Here is a 15,845-nt window from a genome sequence, read left to right on the forward strand (position 1 = left end):
GTTTCTGGTTTTATGTCAAGTTCTTTGATCCACTTAGACTTCAGCTTTGTACAAGGAGATAAGAATGGATCAATTTGCATTCTTCTATATGATAACCACCAGTTGTGCCAGCACCATTTGGTGAAAATGCTGTCTTTTTTCCACTGGATGGTTTTAGCTCCCTTGTCAAAGATCAAGTAACCATAGGTGTGTGGGTTCATTTCTGGGTCTTCAATTCTATTCCATTGGTCTACTTTCCTGTCGCTATACCAGTACCATGCAGTTTTTATCACAATTGCTCTGTAGTACAGCTTGAGGTCAGGCATGGTGATTCCCCCAAAGGTTCTTTTATTGTTGAGAATAGTTTTGCTATCTTAGGTTTTTTGTTATTCCAGATGAATTTGCAAATTACCCTTTCTAACTCAGTGAAGAATTGAGTTGGAATTTTGATGGGATTGCATTGAATCTGTAGATTGCTTTTGGCAAGATAGGCATTTTTACTATAATAATCTTGCCGATCCATGAGCATGCTAGATCTTTCCATCTTCTGAGATCTTCTTCAATTTCTTTCTTCAGAGAGTTGAAGTTCTTGTCATACAGATCTTTCACTTCCTTAGTTAGAGTCACACCAAGGTATTTTATATTATTTGTTACTATTGTGAATGTTGTTGTTTCTATAATTTCTTTCTCATCCTGTTTATCCTTGTGTAGAGAAAGGCCATTGACTTGTTTGAGTTAATTTTATATCCAGCTACTGCACTGAAGCTGTTTATCAGGTTTAGAAGTTCTCTGATGGAATTTTTAGGGTCACTTATATATACTATCATATCAGCTGCAAATAGTGATATTTTGACTTCTTCCTTTCCAATTTGTATCCCCTTGATCTCCGTTTGTTGTCGAATTGCTCTGGCTAGTACTTAAAGTACTATAATGAATAGGTAGGGAGAAAGTGGGCAGCCTTGTCTAGTCCCTGATTTTAGTGGGTTTGCTTTGAGTTTCTCTCCATTTAGTTTGATGTTGGCTACTGGTTTGCTGTATATTGCTTTTATCATGTTTAGGTATGGGCCTTGAATTCCTGATCTTTCCATGACTTTTATCATGAAGGGGTGTTAGATTTTTGTGAAATGCTTTCTCAGCATCTAATGAGATGATCATGTGGTTTTTGTATTTGAGTTTGTTTATATACTGGATTACGTTGATGGATTTCCATATATTAAACCATCCCAGCATCCCTGGGATGAAACCTACTTGATCAGGATGGATGATTGTTTTGATGTGTTCTTGGATTCAGTTTGTGAGGGTTTTATTGAGTACTTTTGCATCGATATTCATAAGGGAAATTGGTCTGAAGTTTTCTTTCTTTGTTGGATCTTTGCGTGGTTTAGGTATCAGAGTAATTGTGGCTTCATAGAATGAATTGGGTAGAGTACCTACTGTTTCTATTTTGTGGAATAGTTTGAGGAGAGTTGGAACTAGGTCTTCTTTGAAGGTCTGATAGAACTCTGCACTAAACTCATCTGGTCCTGGGATTTTTTTGCTTGGGAGACTATTAATGACTGCTTCTATTTCTTTAGGGGATATAGGACTGTTTAGATCATTAACCTGATCCTGATTTAACTTTGGTGCCGGGTATCTGTCTAGGAAGTTGTCCATTTCATTTAGGTTTTCCACTTTTTTTTTTTTTTTTGAGTATAGCCTTTTGTAGTAGGATCTGATGATGTTTTTGATTTCCTCAGGTTCTTTTGTTATGTCTCCTTTTTCATTTCTAATTTTGTTAATTAGGATACTGTCCCTGTGCCCTCTAGTGAGTCTAGCTAAGGGTTTATCTATCTTGTTGATTTTCTCAAAGAACCAGCTCCTGGTTTGGTTGATTCTTTGAATAGTTCTTTTTGTTTCCACTTGGTTGATTTCAGCCCTAAGTTTGATTATTTCCTGCAGTCTACTCCTCTTGGGTGAATTTGCTTTCTTTCGTTCTAGAGCTTCTATGTTTGTTGTCAGACTGTTAGTGTATGCTCTCTCTAGTTTCTTTTTGGAGGCACTCGGGGCTATGAGTTTTCCTCTTAGAAATGCTTTCATTGTGTCCCATAAGTTTGGGTATGTTGTGGCTTCATTTTCATTAAACTCTAAAAAGTCTTTAATTTCTTTCTTTATTTTTTCCCTTACCAAGGTATCATTGAGTAGAGTGTTGTTCAGTTTCCACGTGAATGTTGGCTTTCTATTATTTATGCTGTTATTGAAGATCAGCCTTAGTCCGTGGTGATCTGATAGGATGCATGGGATAATTTCAATATTTTTGTATCTGTTGAGGCCTGTTTTGTGACTGATTATAGGGACAGTTTTGCTGAGAAAAATGTATATCCTTTTGATTTAGGATAATACGTTCTGTAGATAACTGTTAAATCCATTTCTTTCATAAATTCTGTTAGTGTCCATGTGTCTCTCTTTAGTTTCTGTTTCTAGGATCTGTCCATTGGTGAGAGTGGGGTGTTGAAGTCTCCCACTATTATTGTGTGAGGTGCACTGTGTGCTTTGAGCTTTACTAAAGTTTCTTTAATGAATGTGGCTGCCCTTGCATTTGGAGCATAGATATTCAGAATTGAGAGTTCCTCTTGGAAGATTTTAACTTTGATGAGTATGAAGTGCCCCTCGTCTTTTTTGATAACTTTGGGTTAGAAGTCAATTTTATTTGATATTAGAATGCCTACTCCAGCTTCTTTCTTCAGACTATTTGCTTGGAAAATTGTTTTCCAGCCTTTCACTCTGAGGTAGTGTCTGTCTTTTTCCCTGAGGTGGGTTTCCTGTAAGCAGCAAAATGTTGGGTCCTGTTTGTGTAGCCAGTCTGTTAGTCTATCTCTTTTTATTGGGGAATTGAGTCCATTGATGTTAAGAGAAATTAAAGTAATTGTTGCTTCCTGTTATTTTTATTGTTAAAGTTGGGATTTCTGTTGTGGCTGTCTTCTGTTAGGTTTGTTGGATTACTTTCTTGCTTTTTCTAGGGTGTAGTTTCCATCTTTGTGTTGGTGTTTTCCCTTTATTATCCTTTGAAGGGCTGGATTTGTGGAAAGATATTGTGGGAATTTGGTTTTGTCATGGAATACTTTGGTTTCTTCATCTATGGTAATTGAGAGTTTTGCTGGGTACAGTAGCCTGGGCTGGCATTTGTGTTCTCTTAGTGTCTGTATAACATCTGTCCAGGATCTTCTGGCTTTCATAGTCTCTGGTGAGAAGTCTGGAGTAATTCTAGTATGCCTACCTTTATATGTTACTTGACCTTTTTCCCTTACTGCTTTTTATATTGTATTTATTTAGTGCATTTGTTGTTCTGATTATTATGTGTTGGGAGGAATTTCTTTTCTCGTCCAATCTAATTGGAGTTCTGTAGGCTTCTTGTATGTTCATGGGCATCGCTTTCTTTAGGTTTGGGCAGTTTTCTTTCGTAATTTTGTTGAAGATATTTGCTGGTCCTTTGAGTTGAAATGTTCATTCTCATCTACTCCTATTATCCAAAGGTTTGGTCTTCTCATTGTGTCCTGGATTTCCTGGATGTTTTGAGTTAGGATCTTTTTGCATTTTGCATTTTCTTTGTGTCCATGTTCTCTATAGCATCTTCTGCATCTGAGATTCTCTCTTCCATCTCTTTTATTCTGTTGCTGATGCTTGCATCTTTGGTTCTTTATTTCTTTCCTGGGGTTTCTAATCCAGAGTTGTCTCCCTCTGTTTTTGTTGTTGTTGTTGTTGTTGTTTATTTGTTTGTTTGTTTGTTTTTTGTTTCTACTTCCCTTTATATATCTTGGATGGTTTTGTTCAATTCCATCACCTGTTTGGTTGTGTTTTCCTTTAATTCTTTAAGGGATTTTTGTGTTTCCTCTTTAAGGACTTCTACCTGTTTAGCAGTGTTCTCCTGTAATTCTTTAAGGCTTTCTACCTGTTTAGCAGTGTTCTCCTGTATTTCTTTAAGTGAGTTATTAATGCCCTTCTTAAAACCTTCTACCACCATCATGAGATATGATTTTAAATCTGAATCTTGCTTTTCTGGTGTGTTGGGGTATCCAGGACTCACTGCGGTGGGCGTACTATGCTCTGATGATGCCCAGTGTTCTTGGTTTCTCTTAGTAAGATTCTTACATTTCCCTTTCGCCATCTGGTAATCTCTGGTGTCAATATTCTAGCTGTCTCTGGCTGGAGCTTGTTCCTCCTGTGATTCTGTTCGCCTCTGTCAGCACTCCTGGGAATCCAACTCTCACCTGAGTCCAGTGGTCAGAGCACTCTCTGCAGGCAAGCTCTCCTCTTGTAGGGCAGTTGTCCAGAAGTCTGGAACTCTAATCCACCTCCTGAGTCCTGGGGTCAGAGCCCTCCCTTTAGGTGACTCTCCTCTGGTAAGGAAGGTGCCCAGGGGTCTGGGTCTCAGCTCTGCCTCCTGGCTGAGGATGAAGGTCCTATGGGACCCTGTCCAAGAAGCTCTGTTGCTTCTGTCACCCACATGCTCTCCAGTGATCACAAGGTCCTGTGTATGCTAGGGGTCCTGCGGAGTGGATAGTCCTTTGGGGCCCTTGGTGGCCTCTGCCGGGTTCAGGCAGAAGATGGTGGAGCTGGCCTTGAGACAGATTCTTTCCCAGAACCCAAAGCTTACCAATTCTGCGAGATAAATGGCCAGAAAGCCCTAGGGACCTTCTACCCTCACTGCCTGCATCAAGGCCTTCCTCATTACCACCAGCTTTTTATGTGAGTGTTAGAGATAAGGAACTCCAGTTTTATCTTCACATGGTAGGCATTATCCTGACCAAGCCATCTCTCCAGACCCTCCAGTGAAGGTCTCAATGATGAACACAACCACAATCATTGGCTCTATTGAGCAGTGGTCCTACACTAGGCACAGTGATGTAGCATCTGGGAAGCCTTGTGGCTTTCATTTCTATATCCCAGGGGATATCCCAACTCCTGGGCAGTTTCCTCTACTTGTTTAAGACATTTAGAAACTAGATTTGAGATGCAATGAAGAAGAAACTAGCAGGCTTTACCAGCAGAAATATCACTCACATTAGGAATACCAGGGAAGACATCCAAAGTCTCTGGGCCTGCAGAGCATAGAGAACATGCAGATAATGAGTGCACAGCCAGGCAATGCTACTAGCCTGAGCTTCCCTATCGCAATACCCAAATTTTGATTTATGGGTCCCGACATTGAACCCCAAGGACGCATCAGGACACAGGATGCAGACTCTGGCGACAGGCTAATGCAGACATTTTCAACATCACTACAAAGCCAAATATCTTTGAAAGTTTAACCTCTGATCTACTATGGCCTGGTGTAAATGGATAATCAGACCTGCAGGTATTAATTAAACTCATGGTTCTATTTATTTAGGACTCTGGGGATTGAGCAGACAGCAAGTAGCAATAAGTACTTCTGAATGTTCTCTTTGGCTTAATTACTGTTCCATAGTTAGTCCATCAAATTGATATACAATCAACAAGGCTGTACTTACTCCATGGCACTGGTTTAGAGGGAGAATGCTTCAGGTCTGCCAACAGCTCTCTCTTATATTAGCAGAGCCTACTGGAGATGCAGGACAGGATAGACCTGTGGAGGTCTTTCATCCAGCCTACACATAGCCATTTGTCAGAAGTGCCTCTCCCCACAGATCTATTTAGACACAACCTTGATTGGCAGTAGATGGTTCTTCTCACTAACCATGCCATCAGACTCGGCCTCTGTAGACAGGACCAAAAGAAGAGCAGAATTGTCAAGTGTGTCTGGCTTATAGGGCTTCATAGATGACCACCACTGATAATTAAAAGTGCAGATTCCTGAAATCTAAAGGGACTCAGGAGGTTAATGGACTCATTTTACACAAGATGAAACTGAGTCCAGAGAAGCATGGTGGTTGGACTAGGGTCACACAATGTCTGAGTAAGACTGTTTGGTAGACTCAAGAGCTTTTCAAGTGAGCTTAATTAAAGTGTGATTTATTAGGAGAGAGGACTCTCTAGGGATCTAGCCAGAGTATTTCATGAAGTTGAAAGTTATGAGGATTCCCATCTCTGCTGATCCTCCTATGGATCTGTTTCCTCCTTATATCTGGAAATGACTTAAATGTTGTGCCTTGTGGCTGCAGCTGTCATGTGGCTCTCTAGTTACCATTGTACCAAAAGCTGGTCACAGCTTCAATGCCCAACAGCTTCCATGTGTCTTCCAATTCTATAAATTATGGGCTTCAATGGCTCATCTCAAAACCAGAGTTCAGACAGGAGAATATAAACAGCTAGGAGCATGGGCTACCTATTCCCACCTTCTGCATGCCCTGGGGTGGGAGAGGCCCAGCAAAGCTTTGTGAAAGAGAGACACCTAGTATGGTGGGATTACAACAATGATGTCGAGATTTCCCCTTCCCACCTGCTATCTTCTACCATCTTTCAGTGTTAGTTCAAGGCTCACTATTCAGTTGACAGGGACCAGAATTCAGAGCTGGAATTACTTAAGTGGTGGAATATATAATGTGGCCTTAGGACAAGCACAAAAAAAAAAAATTTAAAAAAACATAGTAATAAGCTCCTTGATGTTTTGTCCACATTCATAAATATTAAGAGGAAAGGAGGGAGAGAGAAAAGAGGGGAAAAAGAGAGGGGGGCGGGAGGAAGAGGGAGAGAGGGAAGAAAGGAGGGAGAGAAGAAGGGAGGAAAACAGGGAGGGAGAAGGGAGGGCATGGGTCAAAGGGGGTAGGGAAGGAGGGAGGGAAGGAGGAACCGAGGAAGGGGAGAGAAAGAGGGAGGAAAGGAAGGAGGGGGAAGGGACAAAGGGAGGGATGAAAACGAGGGGAGAAGGGAGAAAGGGGGAAGGGAGGAGGAAAGGAAGGAGGGAGGAAAAGAGAGAAAATCAAAGATAAACAAAAGTAAGTGGCGCTCAGACAGCACACTTCCTTCTGCGCATGTTCATGGAAGCTTCTGCTGAATAGAGGTCCCTCCGAGGGGGGCCATCCAAGTCATGAGCAGAATGTCACAAAATCGCCTGCTACCACATGATCCAGTAATGATATGCACACTTCACCCCTAGTAACTGAATTGCATCGGCCAGAGATGAATGCTGAGGAAAGAACTGACCACACCCACCCTCTGAAAGACAGAGGGCAGGCATCCCCCTGCCTCATCTCCCATGCCCTTATACTTAGTGACTGAGGCACAAGTTTATTCACATTGCTCTCTCCTCGCTCCCTCTTTTCATTCTCCCTACCTGAGCTTAAACAAACCCAAGCAGATAGTAATGAGAAAATACATATCATAAATATCAAAATTCAAAATCTTAAATTTGCACTCATTACATCTGTGGGAAATGTGCTCAGCTGGTGGTTAGGGGAAGCAATCTCTAGTCCTCTGCAGGGGACAACAACCCACCTGTGGGACAAAATGAAGTGTCATTTTGGTCCCAAGTGTATAGGTTCCAATAGGTGCTGTCTTGATCTCTTTTCATGGATACCCAGTCATGCTTTCAGGAAACTAAGTCATTCTAGAAGTTTCCATTTATCTCCAGAGCCAGGCCACAGGGGATAACTGCTGGGTGAGTAAATGGGCCTGTGCCAGCAAGCTTATTCTGGGCTCTTCCCTCTGGGATCAGTTGGCTTGTGTGGGCCATTCATTTTCTACCACTGGATTCTCAGTAGAATACAGGAAATTGAGACCAGAGAGGTGGACCTTGACTTTCTCCAGCATTAGCATTCCTTTGAAGAGGCCATTGTACTCTAGGGGGACTTTCCCAAGAGAAGTCACTATCAAGTTAACTTTTTGTGAGAGGACATGAGAGTCAATGTTGACTATGTCTATTCACCCCAGACAAGGTGCCGAGGACACACCAAAGTCCAACGAAGTCCAATCAGTCGGTTTGCATGGCTTCATCACAGAAGCAAGATGGGAGGTCACGTACCTGAATACAGATGACATCACAGGCAGCAGAATTTCGTAAAAGTCTCAGGCTAGTATGGGTGACCATGTCCCAAAGCTTCATAAACGCCTCTGCCTGTCAGTTAATCTCCTATCCTCTCTACACTCTAGTCATCACAGCCACCACCACCCAGGACTAGGGCAGAAGCAAGGCAGCAGGGGGCCTAACAGAGAGAAGACATGTAACCCCAGGTCAGGGTGTAACGGCTTCCTCCACCCTTTTTTCTATGACAGAGTGCAGATAGGCCTGATCAGATGAGCCAAGTCATGTGTGGGTCAAGCCAAGTCACTGCTGCCCTTGTAAAGATAACAGTGGCCATGCTATGCTCAGAAGACAGCAGTCCACAAGTACAAAAGTTAGGTACATAGTTAAGAGTCTTAGTTTATCACTTAAAGCCTACCCTTGAACCTGGTCCTGGTTTGTAAGCCTCAAATGATTCTGGAACTAAAATAACTAAGGCATTTCAAGTGTGGGATATAAGGCAGGGGGGATAGAAGTACCAATTATCTCCAAATCCACCTACCAACTCCATCTTTATAAAATATAGGTAAAGAAATGGATGGACCAAAGAGATTGAAGCCGCTGTCCATGGCCAGAGAGGCTATGGCTGGGATTATAGCCTATGTCCTCTGGCTCTAAGCAGGAGTCAGTTGTGCCTGAACTGAGCCTCACACAATCGTGCTAACTCCTTCTTCAGGAGCCTTCTCCTCCCCAGGATCTCACAACTGAGATCCCTGGACTTAGTGCTGGGGAGCCCTGCAATGCTATAAGAGAGAGTAGATGCCTCGTCGTGATACACTGAATGCTGTACCAGCAAGTACCAGTAGTCAGTAAGCAATGGCTGAAGTTAGCATGCAGTAGAAGAGAAACACACTTCAGGACCGAGCATGGTTTCATCGCAATAGTCACACCGCTCTTTCTTAGGGGTCCTAATGGTACCACCAGAACACCAGCAATGGCAGCCAATGCAAGCACAGGAAAATGCACAGCCTCTCATTCGGGAGCTCTCTAGCGTTCTACAATAACAGCACTCATTGATGACCCGCCTCACCTGAAGCCTGAGGCTTTTTGATGAGAATACTACAGAGTTATGTGACATTCCATAAATCACACCATAGAAAAAAGCTTGGAGCATTTTCTCAAATCTGTATAGAATCCAGATCTTTTTTTTTAATCTCTTTTCACCAGGCTGGTTGAGTGGTGGGTGTCTGGGTGGGTGGGGTGAAGTGAATGACAAGCTGGTGAGAAACTTCCCTCCCTCAAAAAAAAAAAAAAAAAAAAGGAGTCAGAGAGACATCATTTGGGGAAGTAACAGGTAGATCACACATTAGAACTGTTGATGAGAAAGGTTTAAATCTGCCAGAATCCTGAATTCAGAACAGCCCTGGCAAGAGTGGGAGGAAGGAGAACTCAGCTAACCTCTATCTGTGCAGGACTTTCATCCGAGGCAGAGCCCAGAGGGGCTTCTCTGTAGTTCTCCTCTTTTAACTTCCTGTAGCCAAAAGGCAGACCTAGATGGTGCTGTGGGCCTGGGAGCCTCCTGAGCTCCCCATCTGTCCTCTACAATGTCCTTGTCCTTTCTCAGCCTCCCTACACTGTGACTACCTCTCAGTTATCTCTTCTCCCTGCCACATTAGGAGACGGACAGATAGATGGACAGAAATTCAGAGCCTGAAAACATGAAAACACGGGAACCATGAGTGTGATGGAAAACTTCCTAAGAACAAAACACAAGCATACACACACATGGAAACATACATGTACATATATGCACATATGCACATATGGACGAACAGACACAAATACATACAGACACACATGCATTCATTCATACACATGGGTACATAGATACATATATACATATATATATATATATATAGAGAGAGAGAGAGAGAGAGAAACAAATAGACACACACACACATGCACACACAAATGCATACACACAAACACCTAGACAAAAACAAAAAACATACACACAGAGACAGACACATAGACACAACACACATACATACACAAAACACCCATATATACACAGACACACACAGAGACACATACAAACACACAGACATACAGACATTCAAACAGACACACACACAAAAGCACACAGACATACACATACACACACAAACACACACAAAGTCATGCACACAGACATACATACAAACACATACACACATAAACACACAGAGACATGCACATATACACACACAGCCATACAAACACAGACTTATGAACTCATACACACACAAGCATACAGACATAACAAACACACACACTGAATCTGGGCTTTGAAGGAGATATTTCATGATGTAGCTCTCAAGCCATCGGAAAAGTCCAGGCTCAGCCTGACCTACTTAGGCAGCGTTCTTACCCGCGTCTCTGGCAGAGGAGATGTATATTTAGCACAAGGGAATGACGCACCCTCAGACCCACTCTCTGTTTAGAGAGCACAGCAATTTTTGCCTTTTTACATCCACCCTCCCCAACTGTCTCCATGAGCGTGGATATGTAAGTTAAACGCCTCTAAAAACCCGTGAGTTCCAGGAATTCTGCAGAAATGCATCCCCGCACTCACTGAGTGCGTGGGCTAAAATGGCTTAAAAGGAAAAGACCAGACACAGCTGATCCATGTTTGCTCTCTCCTCTCAGTTGGCAAACCAGCTGCCTGGCTCGGCTGTTGTTAATGCACAGCGGAGATTTACTGAGGCTCCAACATGCAAACGACATAAATTTAAGCCAGGGAAGGCTGGGTGTGCAAAGGGAAGGGCAGAGTCGACGCTATTATCTTGCTGACTCAAGCCAAAATAGACATTAGTTACAATTACCTGGGTTTTCAGGAGGAAGCCTTTTTAACCTTCATTATTGGGATAATTACTTCAACTCTCACCTTTTGTCCACGTAGTCAAAACCTGAAAAGTTTTACTCCTTTGTAACAGTCACCTCAAACTTTTTCAGACATGGTGGCCATGGAGATAAGACAGACCACATGCAGGTAAAGAGCATGCTGCACAAACAACATGTGGCTTGCTTCAAAGGCATCCTCGAGAGAAAATTGTGCAAAGTGTCTAAGATTCAAATCCTTGTGCTGAAAACAGGAAAGGCAAAGTTCAGGGCCCCAGGGCCACTGCTTCCATGAGCTGTGCATGCTTTACCCAAGGTGCACTGTGTCTGTCTCCCCAGCAGATGTTTGCTTGGTGAGTTTTCTAACCCTAACTGTGCTGACTAGAGAGAACTGTTAAAGGATGGGATGATATGAAAATGACAACACTAGCTCTGCAGTGTTGGAAATGGATCCTGTGTGTGTCAGACATTGGGTTCGTGTGTGTTAGACGTGGGGTCTGCATGTGTTAGTCATGAGATCTGGGTGTGTTAGGTAATAGTGTCAGACAAGATCTGTATATATTACATGTGGGGTCTGAATGTGTTGGTCGTGTGGTCTGCATATGTTAGATACGGGGTCTGCATGTCTTAAATATGGGGTTTCCATGTATTAGTCATAGGGTCTGTGAGTATTAGATGTGGGTCTGCATGTGGGGTCTGCGTGTGTTGGTCATGTTGTCTGCATGTGTTAGTCATGTAGTCTTCCATGTGTTAGCCATGGGGTCTGCATGTGTTAGTCACAGGGTATGTATGTGTTAGACACACACTAAACCCCATATCTGAGCTAACTTCCTTCCTGAAGTCTTCAGACTGGCAGTGACAAAGCAGGAAGCTAATATGTGCTTGCTGTGTAGAGCCGATTCTTGTTAAGACCCAGCGCCCTACAGTTAAACAACCACTGTGGGCAGCTTTGCAGGTGCCTGGAGTCCTCCTGCTAATGGGATGGCACTGGGGTTGGAGGGCGAAGTAAATGAAATACAACTATGTCAGCTTCTGCTCCATTAAGAAAGGGGAAGAAAAAAATCAATGTTTGTCAAATATAGAAGGATAAAATCAATAATGAAAGAAATTTTATTTTCAACCTTCTGAGGGAGTATTACAAAGAAGAAAGAGTGAAAATTATTATTATTTATTGATGTATATAACACCTTTTGAAAGCCTCAAAGTGTTTTATAGGATTACAAACTGCCTTCATCCTTTCCTGCGTACAGAAGGCGTGGTCCTGCTCTTACAGCCCTTGCTGGAAGTGGCAAATGCACGAACTTCCAGGGCAACATGATGTGGCCTCTGCAGGATGGATATTTAACGCCAGAGTTTGCTTGCTTGTTTGTCTGTTTGTTTGTAACAGAAAGGAGTCCCTGGTGCTGTACAAGGTCAGCCGCCCTCATCTTATGGAAAGTTCCCAGGGAGGGAGCGTCATAACCCACGTTTTGTTGGCTAAATGAGAAGCACAGGCTATCTCTCCACCCCTCCCCAGTGTTCCTGTCGGTTGGAACAGGGGAGTTGGGGAGAAGCAGCCACCTGCTGCCAACATCTTAATGCAGTTCCTGGCAGAGAGTTTTGATAGATGGCTTCAAAGCCAAGGGTATGAGAGGCTGAACAAAACTTTCCAGGGGACGAATCATCAGAGGTGTGAGGCAGGAGCAGGCGGAGCCGCGGAGGGCTGCAGCTGTCTGGGAAATCAACGTTGGAAATTGTCAAAATGAAATCCTGTGAGACAAACCTTTCTGCTTCCACGCATCTGTTTCCTTCTCATTTGAACTTTATAATAATTCTTTAAGAAAAGAGAATGAGAAGTGCTTGCCCAATGTACACAGGTTGGCTACATGCACGTGGGCAGCCCAAAAGCACCTGGCTTTGTTTTTCCAAGAAGGGCTAAGGACGAATCCTAGCCTCTTAGAGTCAGAAAAAAAGAAAAAATAAGTTAGGTAGTTTTTGTCCCAAATTTTAAAAAGAAGCCTTTCCACAGAGGGAGGTGGAGTCATTACTTTAACATTGTGATATTGCTGGAATGAAACTTGACAAACAACACAGCTTTATTTTGGCTCCTGGTTTCAGGGAGTTTCAACTCATCATGGAGGAAAAGGAAAAGGTATGGCGATCCTCTCACCCACGAGGACAGCAGAATGTGGCAGAGGCTGCTCACACCATGGCAGATCAACTAGCAGAGACTACAGCGGGAACCAGAGAGGGGAAAAACCTTTCAAACCTCCCCAAGTGAACTGCCTCCGCCTCCGCCTCCGCCTCCGCCTCCGCCCCCGCCCCCGCCCCCGCCCCCGCCCCCGCCCCCGCCCCCGCCCCCGCCTAATAGGCTCACCCACCTCCCACAGGTTCCACAGCCTCCTAAAACTGCCTCACAAGAGCAGAAGGATTATTCAAACATGAGCCTGTAAGGGACATTTGGGAGTCCAACCATAGCAAAGGATAAATCTAGAGATGAATTTATTGCTTTGTAGAAATTGTATCTACTCATTCAATTACTATTCCATCTCTTAATTGTTAAAATACGAAAATCTACCTCCATATTGACATCGACCACCTTCTCCTTCTTGTCATCAAGAACCTCGATCTGCCTCACCTACATGTGAGAAGGTAGGATGGGAAGTCCACCCTTGTCTGCTCTTCAAACAGCCATCTCCTATTTTCTCAAGAACTGGCTCTTTATCATGGTCTAGTGAGATGCATCAATCGATAAAGTGTTTTCCCTATGTTGCAAAGACACGAGTTCTATCCCATGAACTTATGAATAAAATAAATAAATAAAACCTGATCATAGTAGTACTCACACAAAATGACAGCACTCAGGGGGTGGGGCCACAGTTCACTGGCCATCCAGTCTAGCCTACTTAGCAAACATGAGGTCAATAAGAGACCCTGTCTGATAAACACAAGGTAGATGACGCTTGAAAAACATCAACTTTGTCCCCTGGCTTCTACATGTATACACACACACACACACACACATGCACACAGACACAGGGGGAGAGAGAGACAGAGAGAGAGAGAGAGAGAGAGAGAGAGAGAGAGAGAGAGAGAGAGAGAGAATGAGTCTTGTATTATGGTTTCCAGATATTAAATAGTTCCAATTTGTCTCTATTTCATATTAAAATATCATGCTACTGACTCATTAAATATTTCAAATATCACCTGGCATCATGGTAATAAGACTATTTCTTCCCTCCAGCTTTCCAGACATCTCTAGACTTGCTAGTCACACATGAGGTCTTTTCCCACCACCAATCCCCTCTCTGTACCCTGCTGTCAGCTATAAACACCAGAGCCAAGATTGAAATCCTCTCTTCTTATTCACAACCTACTTTGCTTGAGATTTTGTGAGTCCTGATCCTGTCTCTTGGTGTCATCTACACATCTCTGTTTTAATCCTGCATCAGATTTGTGGGCTACACCTTCTACATCTTTATTTAATCCACAAATGAACCAATTCAGTCAGAGCCTGGAGCAGAGCCCACACCAGGTACCGATGGCTCCCTGGGGCGGCAGGGGGCGGGGGAAGTAGGCGGGGGGGGGGGGGAGCACCTGTGTATGAGTCCATGCTGATTCTGAATTTACCAGCTGGTTTTCTCTTCCCTTCAGCCGGCACAGTTTTAGGGTCAGCTATAGGTAATGGTTACTTTAAAGAACTCAAATAGATGATCCCCAAGCCTAATAGCTTGCTGCCTTTCCTGATTGTTGTACAAGACTCTGAAGACTGGGTCCCACTACGTCTCTGCTACCAACAATATAGGTGTTAAAGGTTTGTACCCCAATGTGTAGCTATGGGCAAGTAGTAGAACCTTAAAGACATTAAAGGCTCGAGTGAGCTCTTTAGGTCACTGGAGGATACCTTCGCCTTCACACTCTCTCATCTCCCAGCCATCAGGTGGTAATCACACTACCATGCTCTCCTGCTTTGTTGAGCGACCCTGTGGCAGGCCCAGATCAACAGGCCACAGTCCAAAGCTTAGAACCTTCCAGGTGACACAGAGGCAATGGCAGCTGAGTGTATTGCTGATGCTCTTTGCCAGGCTGAAGAGGTAAAGGGAGTCCAGCTGAACTGCCATGCTAAGCAGAACACAAGCCTGCATGATCCTCTGTTCTCAGCACAGGCAGGGTCCCATGGTAGTCAGCTGAGCTGGTCCCCTGTTTATCACACTTCCCACTTAAATCAAAAGGGCTTCTGAAGGGGAGGGGGGAGTGAATGGACTCTCCACAGTCCTAGATCAGTCTGACTCACAAACACAGACACAGCAGCTAAATAGAGACAGACTCCATCCACTCGGGTCAGCTCGTCACAACGGGATTTGCTCTTGGAAACTCTGTGTCACCTAGGTGTCACCCTCCTCCCTCCAGGTGGACTCGGCATTGCTAGGCAACATCAGCACACTGACCATCTGACTCAGGGGCTACGGCAGTCCCTGATATTTTCTAGAAGGTATGCTTGGAGAGAGAGAGACAGGGCACTGGTTACTAGAACAAACATAAATTTACCAGGGGCCTGATCCTTATTGGTTTCTTCCTTTCCTCTCTAGTCTCTCAGAGGCTCCCAAAGTACAGAAATGTAAGGCCCCTGCTTAAAAATCATTGAGACTCTCAAGACAATGCCAGCTGTGCATTACATCAAGAACAGGGCCCTGTATAATCTCGCAGGTCTCACACCCACACAGATAGCCATGGTTGGGACAGAATGTTTATCAGTATTAACTCAGTAATTTAAAACAACCAGGACCAAATGAGAAGGCAAACAAAGGGAGCCCGGGCTTCAATTCAATCCATTTTTGTCTCTTTTGGGATTCTGTTTTGGACCCGTTAAGAAGAGTCTCCAGAGGCTGGGGAGATTATCAGGCAGTAAAGTACTTGTAGCACAAGCATAAAGATTTCAGTTTCCTTCCCAGAACCCATATATAAAAGCCCAGTGCCATGAGTTTCTGATCCCAACACTAGAAGCAGACAGGAGGAACCCTGGAGCCGCCAACTCAGCAAGAGTCAGGGAGCCCCAGGCCAGTGAGAGATGCTGTCTCAAAAACAGAGATGAGAGTGACTGAGGAAGACAACT

Source organism: Mus musculus, chromosome 17 (genome assembly GCF_000001635.26).
Source record: "Mus musculus strain C57BL/6J chromosome 17, GRCm38.p6 C57BL/6J".
Classification (NCBI taxonomy): Eukaryota; Metazoa; Chordata; class Mammalia; order Rodentia; family Muridae; genus Mus; species Mus musculus.